Below are 8,963 nucleotides of genomic sequence, written 5' to 3' on the forward strand. Positions count from 1 at the left end.
TTTGAATCTCCAAATTATGGATGCTAGAAGATTTGTTTTTAATAAGCTGATCGAATTTATTCTCGATCCGTTTAAAACCATCGTCGTGATTACTTATTTTTCCGCTCATAGCATCAAGTTAATCATCCAGCATCCATAAATTTGTCGATTTTAGAAGATAAAGTGCTAATCGTGTCTCTGGATTGATTTTGATAATTAGTAGTACGACTTTGATTAGCAGTAGCATTATTATTATTATTATCTCTCCAGTTAAAGTTAGGATGATTTCTCCATCCAGGATTATATGTATTGGAATAAGGGTTATTATTTTGGTTTTGCCCTTGGACAAAATTTACCTGTTCAATTTCACTCATACCTTCGTAATCCACATCTGTTTGGATTGGCTTACCATTAGAATCACACGGTGCCATAAACCTATCAATTTTGTGCGATAAGGCAGAAAATTGGGCTTTCGACATCGCTACTGGATCAAGATTCACTATACCTTTAACTGATGATGTTGTTGAGGATGATGGTTTCGCTGATGGTACGTGTCCACGTTCCGCGGGCCACATACTGCTGTTGATTGCCATTTCCTCCAAAAGTTCTCTTGCTTGGGCAGATGTTTTCTTCATGAATAACCCTCCAGACATAGCGTCCAATGAACCTCTAGTTGTAGGATTTAGTCCATTGTAAAATGTTTGCATTAAAAGTTCGGCGGGCAATTGGTGGTGTGGGCATAAAAGTTGAAGTTCTTTAAAACGTTCCTAAGCCTCATAAAGAGTTTCATTATCATTTTGAGAAAAAGATGTTAACTCTTTAATGACTCTTGTGGTTTTTGCTAAAGGGAAAAATTTTGATAAAAATGCTTGGGCTAATTGCTCCCAAGTCTCAATTGATGCGGCTGGCATTGAAGTTAACCATTCTTTGGCTCGATCCTTCAAAGTAAAAGGAAAAAGGCGAAGTTTGATTGCTTCTGCAGTTACATCAGTAATTTTAAAAGTGTCACAAATTTCTAAGAAATTTGTCAAATGGGTATTAGGATTTTCGTTAGGCAACCCGTAAAACATTACATTATTTTACAACATATTAAGCAACGCATGCTTAATTTCAAAATGATGTGCATTAATTTGGGGTCTAACTATACTGTTTGTTACACCGGCCACTCCTGGCCTAGCGTAATCCATAAGTGTGGCCATAACTTCTGGCTCGGTAATTTTAGTTTTTATTGGGGTTTTGTTTTTGTTTTTCTTTTCTTTCTTGTTCTTTTTAAGAGTTCTTTCAATTTCTGGGTCAATAGGATCTGGTGACGTGCCCGAACTTCGAGAACTGCGCATGAACTTGAAATTTCGCACGAACCGAAACTACCTAAAAAAACAGAATTTGAAAAATAAATATGTTAGTAATTGAAAATAAATAAAATATAAAAGTTTGAATAAGTATGAATAAACCTAGATTCTTAATAAAACACGAAAAATTTAAAATTTTAAAATGAGAATTAGGTTAGATTATGAAAATGCTAGAAAATATTCTGATTTAAGAATGAATTTGCAAGATAGGAACTTTTAGTACTTTTTAGAAAAGTAAACGAATGTATTCGTTTGCATTAAGCAAAGAAAACAACTTTAAACTTTGTACGAATTATAAAGATGAAATAAATGACGGAACCTCTAATTAATTGACTTTGAACATGACAAAACCCTTTCGGGATAGTTGCCCTTAATCAAATTAAAACTCTTTCGAGATAATAATTTGTCTAAGTGTTCAACAAAGTTTCATTGTAAAGATTTTGGATTAAATACGTTTTAATGAAAACACCAGCAGTCACTTTAGTGGATTGGTTACCATAAGTGCTGTATAAAAATATATCGAATAGAACAGACTTTATTAGATGAAATATAAATTGATACAAGTTTACAGAGAACATGGAGCATGGAAACATTTGACGGCTTGCAAGTGAACGGGTTGATCAATCCTTTCCTTGGGTTTCGTTAGAGTTTGTCAGGCTCAGGGACGGATCCTCTACTCAATCTTCTCGTTGAATCTTCGTAATAGAGACTGGGTCGGTCTACTACCAAAATAAAAACTAAACTGGAACAATGTCTAAACGCTACTAAACTTGTTATTATTGAATAAACAATGTGTGTACAGCATATTGCTTTTTACAGAATCGAAATCTAACTTCTGAATCACTTGTTCGGAATTTCTACATAAATTCTATACTAATCTCTTTTTTCTACATATATCATTATATTTCAACTCTCCATCAACTCTTTATTTATAGATGTTGAAGAGTCTTGATTGAAGTGTCGTGTCTGTTGTGAAGGATCGTGTCCGCTGCGAAAGGACGTTTCTATCCACCCGAACGATCGCATTTCGTCGAAAACGAAAGTGTGCAACTAGGCTTTTTCAAACTCCTGCTCGTACCGAGAATATTAAATTCTCTACCGAGAATGGGGGAGCAACAACTTGTACTTCGGACGAAGGGAAGGAGAGGCTGAGGGACGCGTGTCGCGACCGTGAATATTGAGGACCGCGGTCGCGGCACAGAGCTTTTTTCACTTCTTTGGCTCTCGTTCGTGTCCTCGACTTGGCGTTATTAATTTTCATATAATATTGAACAACTTTAATTCTTCAAAATTTTCATTTTCAGATCGTTAAGAATGTTTTAATAGCATTAATCTAAAAGGTATTTGTTTTATTAAACGTGCGAAACTTCAATCCTCATTTTGATAAAAAAAAGTAAATTTTATTTGAATTTTACCCTTAAAAAAATCATGACTTTTGACATTGACTTGCCTCGGTTTATCAATCTAATCCATCCACATTTAATTGAAAAGTAAAAGTCCAGTTTAGTGGAAAGAGTTCTCGTATAAAATTAAAAATTTAGATTATAAAAAAAAAATTAAAAATTTAGACCACTAATAACAAGCTAAAAGTTTTAGTTATCTTTTGATTGTAAAAAAACTCCATTTTTATTTGGATAAAAAAAATTCACAGATACGTTAGTTTTTTTGGGGTAAAACGAGAGCTTATATTAACGAGGATTGAATATCCTTCTGAATTATACTTACTAGCCAAATTGGCTTATCAAAAAAAGAATGACAACTAGCATTGGAAAGAGCGTGTCTTGCTACTTTGTGCGCCGCTCTGTTCGCTAGTCGAGGAATAAAAGACACAGTAAACATCTTGTCCTTTAGTAGTTCTTTGCAATCCCTAGAATATCACAGAATACAGATAGATCCCTTTCTTCCCTCTGGATTCCATCAACGACTACCTTCGCGTCCATCTCGAACTGAACCCACTCGAGTTCCAATTCAACAGTCCACAGCAGTCCTGCTCGTAATGCTAAGGCTTCTACAATTTTTGCCTCATGGATTCCTTTGATAATTCCCTTTGCTCCAGCCATAAATTCACCTATATCTGATCGAAGAACTGCTCCCCACCCGCAGCAATCCAATTCTTTAAATACCGCTCCGTCCAGATTACACTTTAAGCTTCCCTCAACCGGCCTTCGCCAATTAATTATAGGAACAACCACTCTTTCCTAATAATTTGTACTTTCCCCAACCGAACTTGAAACTCCCTGCATTACATATCCACCTCGCCTCCCCACATCTTCAAATCTTCCATTTGCTGCACTTTCATTTGTTAATACACCTCCTGCTATCCCTCCTCCATTCACGCCAATCCCCATCCCTACATTCCCCATACCTGCAATTCCTTCATTAGTTGCACTTTCATTTAATAAATCACCTCCTGCTCCCCTTCTTTCATTCACGCCTAACCCCATCTCCCCAATCCCCATCCCTACACTCCCCTCTCCTCTATTCCCAATTTCTACTTCTCTTCTTGCCTCTCTCCTGTCTTCTCTTCCTTCTCTTATCACTAATCCCCTTCTTCCCCTTAACGATTCCGCAGCCCGTACCTCCCTCCTCCTCCCCTCTAAAACCATCGGATCACTGCTCCTGTTTCGGACAGCAGCTACTGTAAGCCACTGCTGTACCTGCTGTTCCTCCTCCACCTTCCTTTCCCTTGCATCCCTCCAGTCCTCCACGAACCGTCTAACTCCCTGTACTTGAATATTGGCAGGTTTCACTTCTGTTTGCCATAAAATTGCATTTCTGTGCTGCCAAATTGAGTATAGCACACAAACAACTTTCTGCAGAAATCGATTATCCTCTTCCACACACTTCACATTCAACCAATCCACGACGTCATCATAGTCTCCCTCCGGTGGACTTAAACCCATCTCTTGCCAACAGCTCCTCGCATATGAACACATGCAGAATAGGTGCCACACATACTCCAAATCTGTTACACAAATTAAACAATTACTCGGTATTGTCATGTGACGGGACCGTATCGTTGATCTCATTGGTAAGAATTTGGAGCATAACTTCCACACAAACAATTTAACTTTAGGTGGGATTTCAAGCTCCCACAATTTACTCCATTCCAATACTACTTCCCCTCCCCACTTTTGTTTTTCCAATGCTCTATAGCCAGATTTGACTGAATAGTGTCCATTTTTGGTGAATTGTCAGGCTAGCCTATCCGGTCTATTTCTGATAGGGATAATAATTTTAATAATCTCCTCCACCTCCCCCTCAGAAAATTACTCTGTTATTTTCCTTTCATCCCATTCTCTCTTCCCTTCCACAAATAACTCTTTTACTCTCATATCTCTTCTCTCCCTTGGCTCCCTAGACCCTAACATGAAATTCCCCTCACTTCCCACCTAGGGATCCTTCCAGACTCTTACTCTCTCCCCATCTCCTACTTCCCATTTCAGTCCCAGGGACAGAACCTCAATCGACTTCCATATCCCTCTCCATATAAAACTAGGATTTCTACCCAATTTAGATTGCATGAAGCTGTCAGTCGGGAAATATTTAGCTTTGAACATTCTACTGACTAAGGTATCTGGATTTGATATGGTTTTCCACCCCTGTTTTCCTAAAAGCACCAAATTAAACATATGTAGGTCTCTGTATCCCAATCCTCCCCTCTCCTTTTTTTTGCACAAACTCTCCCACCCAAACCAATGAATATTATCCCTACCATCTTCCTTTTTACCCCACCAAAACGAGTTCAATACTCTCTGTAACTCCTCACAAGTAGACTTGGGAATTAAAAAGGTACTCATACAGAAAGTAGGTAGTGCCTGGGCTACAGTTTTTATCAAGACATCCTTCCCGGCACTAGATAAGAATTTAAAGCTCCACCTATTTACTCGTTTTCTCAACCTATCAATGAGGAAGGTAAATAGACTCCTTTTTTACCTCCCTATAAGTGATGGGAAACCTAGATATCTACCCGTATTCAATGGCGACCACACACCCAACAGATTACATATCCCATCTTTTTCATTCTGTTTCACATTAGAGCTAAAATAGATACCTGATTTGTTGACATTTATTGCCTGGCCTGAAGCTTTTTCATAGTCTGTCAGGATCTTCTGGATCACTTCAGCCTCTCCAATCGTTGCTCCAAAGAACAAGAAACTATCATCTGCAAAGAAAAGATGAGATACAACTGGAGCTCCTCTGCACACCCTACAACCCCTAATCAAATCTTCCCTCTCTGCCTTATAATTAGTTGAGATAGGACTTCTGTGCACAGTATAAATAAGTAAGGGGAGAGAGGATCCCCTTGTCTAAGGCCTCTCCCAAGAGTGACAGGTCCGACCAATTCCCTATTCACTGAGATTGAATATGATACTGTCGTTACACACAACGTTACCCATTGAATCCATCTCTCAACAAACCCCATCCTCCTCATAACTTCCTCCAAAAATTTCCAATTTACTCTGTCATAGGCCTTGCTAATATCAATCTTCAGGGCCACTTCCCCTTTTGCTCCCCTATTGTTTCTTTTCATGTAGTGTATGGCTTCAAATGCTACCTGTACACTGTCAATAATTGATCTTCCAGGAACAAAAGCAGATTGTGTTTCGCTAATTAATTTTGGCAGGAAGCTTTTTAACCGATTGACGAGGACCTTTGATATAATCTTATAGATCACATTACAGAGTGCTATGGGTCTGAACTCCACCACCGTGTTTGGATTTTCCACTTTCGGTATCAGAACAATGATCGTATCATTCAGGCTCGCTGGGAACTCACCTCTCTCCAACCAACCTTTACATGCCTCAAAAATCTCCTTCCCTATAACAGGCCAGAAGAACTGGTAGAAACCTGGATTAAAGCCGTCAGGCCCCGGTGATTTATCCGGATGCATCTGAAATAGGGCAGCCTTGAATTCTTCGATTGTAAATGGCTTTACTAATTGTTCATTATCCCGATTGGTGAGGGCTGTTGTCAACACATTTACAGTATCCATGTCCCCTTCCCCTTCTTCTGCATAGGCTTGCTGAAAATAATCTCGTACATGCCCTTTAATTTCTTCCTTCTCTTCCATTATAGTTCCATCAGGTCTAACCAGAGACAGAATCTGATTCTGTTTTTTTCTTGCTCTTACACACAGATGAAATTTTTTTGTGTTTAGATCTCCTCCTGCCAGCCAATATTGTTTTGCACGTTGTCTCCAAAAGGTGTCCTCCTACTCTAAGACACCATTAAGTTGCTGCTGCAACTCTCTCATACGGCTTACCGACTCCTCATCTCTATTATCTCTGAAGCGGAGAAGCTGCCTCTTTAAGTATGCTATCTTTTTTGTAAACCGAGTTCTACATCCTCTCCCAAATTCCTCCATCTCCTTGGCGCAGATTGCTAGCCTTTCATGCACACTGCAATTTGCATTTAATCTCCATTGCTTACACACAAAAGCTGCAAAATCGTCTTCCTGTAGCAACATTTGCTCAAAACGGAATCTTTTTTTCTGCTCCCTCTTCTTTAATTCCGCCGTCGACAACACAAGAGGGTAATGATCAGAATATGACGTAATCGTGTTACACAATTGATGTCTTGGGAACTGATTGAGCCATCCTGTGCTACTGGACATTCTATCCAGCTTCTCTCTCACCCATCTGTCCGAGCCCCTACTTCTCTCCCATGTATAAGGACTACCACCTTACCGGATCTCAACGAGCTCACACTCCTGCAATATAGAATTGAATCTTCGCATTAAAATTTCAGGGTATTCCGCTCCTCCCTGCTTCTCCCTTTGTTCCCTGATGCAATTAAAATCTCCTATTATCAGCCACGGGAGTACTGAATCATGGGCAATATTCCTCAAAAGCTCCCAAGATAGAGCTTGTGCCTGTCTATCCGCATATCCATAGAAGCCTACGCATCTCCAGTCCCCTTCCTCCACTGCACTTATTTTTGCATCAATATGACGATCAGAGTACCTCGCTATGTTCAAATTAACTGTCGATTTCCATAGCATTGCTAGTCCCCCGCTATGTCCTCTACTCTCCACTACAAAACATCCCTCGAACTTTAATTTCTTACTAAGCATTACCATCCGACTTTGATCCACCAAAGTCTCAATTAGGAACAAAATATCAGGTTGACACTCCTTCACTATGTCCCCCAATGCACGAACTGCACGAGCATTCCCCAATCCTCGGCAGTTCCAGCTACAGCAAATCATTCTCCTCGGCGGACCTGGTTCCCAGGTCTCGCCGCTTCCTTTTCAATTAAGCAATCCTTATCCGATGTGGAAAGGGATTCCTTATTTATAATTTCACCCACTTTGTAAGATCCTTCAGTACCTTTGCCTCCACCCTCCTCTTCACCCCTGCGCCTTTTCCTATCTTCCAGGATCCTCAATGCCTCTTCCTCTGCACTTTCCATGTTGACATCCACATTCCCACTTCCCCTTTGAATATTCTGCACATTCTGGTTCTCCTCTTGTAATATGCCCTCCTTTCTCTGACCCCCTCCTGACCCCCCTGCCATATGTTGAAATATTTGCTTCTGTCTATAGCCTTGGATTACTGTATTGAACCTTACTCCCCTCAGCCCATTTGGGTCGGCGTTTTGATCTCCTGACTCTCTCAACCACCTAGAGCCACTTTGATCCCCTCCCCTTCTAATCTCAGCTTTCAACCATTGGCCCCATTCCCTGGTTAATTCATTGCTATTTTCCTCAAACTGTCTCTCATAGTAGCATTCCGAGTGCCCCAGCAGTCCGCACAAATAGCAAAATATTCCCATTCTCTCATATTTGAACTGAATGAAAGTGGATCCCGTTTCTGACTTACAGATCTTTTTGAACCGCTTAAGTGGTTTTCTGACATCAATCTGTACTCTGATGCGCATATACGCGTTCAGCAACCCTTTTCCGTTCTTCTCATCATATTCCAGAAATTCACCCAGGAACTCACCTATCTGCCTCCCTGCAACTTCATTGCGAGCTCCTAGTGGCGGATTATGGACCTGCACCTATATTGCCATCATGACTAATGACACTGACTCCGGCTTTGCCTGCTCCGGCCAATCATTCATAACTAGTACATAGTTATCAAATGACCATGGCCCTCCAGCTAGAATTCTTTTCTTATCTACTTCATGATAAAATTCAATTTCGTACAAATTCGGCATCAGTTCGTTTATTGTAACCCATCGGCCTGGTCTCCATAATCCTGCCAATTTCATTTTCATTGCCTGGAAATTGACAGGTCGATCAGCGATGAAAGTACCCAAAAATCGTAATCTCTGGATTTCCTGTCATGCGCTACTCTGCTTCCCTCCCAGGACTAATCCTTCTTCTTCTTCAGCAAATATAGAAAGGTTCTCCATGCCTGCCTCCATATTAATTCGGTAATTCTTTTGGCTTAACCACCTTACCCAACCTTATTCCTCCCTACGCTTCCTTTCTTCAATTTTCTCCGTTTTCAATTGCACTTTGGGGACTCTGGACCCAGAAAATACAACCTCTTTCTCACAATCTTATTTTCAATAACAGCAGCGCACTCCACTATACCCACGAACTGCAAAAATTATAGCAAATAAAAACAATGTCACAACGCGACGGCGACACTCTCCCGGATTCCGCTGAAGAGGCGGCGACAC

The 8,963-nt window shown here is 40.3% G+C and overlaps 1 non-coding gene across 1 annotated transcript; it reads left to right on the forward strand.

The window, feature by feature from the left end:
* The first annotated feature begins 702 nt into the window (after window positions 1-702).
* On the forward strand, window positions 703-809 carry LOC136231546 (small nucleolar RNA R71). Its single transcript, XR_010689919.1, has one exon. It is a non-coding gene; the product is annotated as a small nucleolar RNA R71 (small nucleolar RNA).
* The last annotated feature ends 8,154 nt before the right edge of the window (window positions 810-8,963 follow it).

This window comes from Euphorbia lathyris, chromosome 5 (assembly GCF_963576675.1).
Source record: "Euphorbia lathyris chromosome 5, ddEupLath1.1, whole genome shotgun sequence".
Lineage (NCBI taxonomy): Eukaryota > Viridiplantae > Streptophyta > Magnoliopsida > Malpighiales > Euphorbiaceae > Euphorbia > Euphorbia lathyris.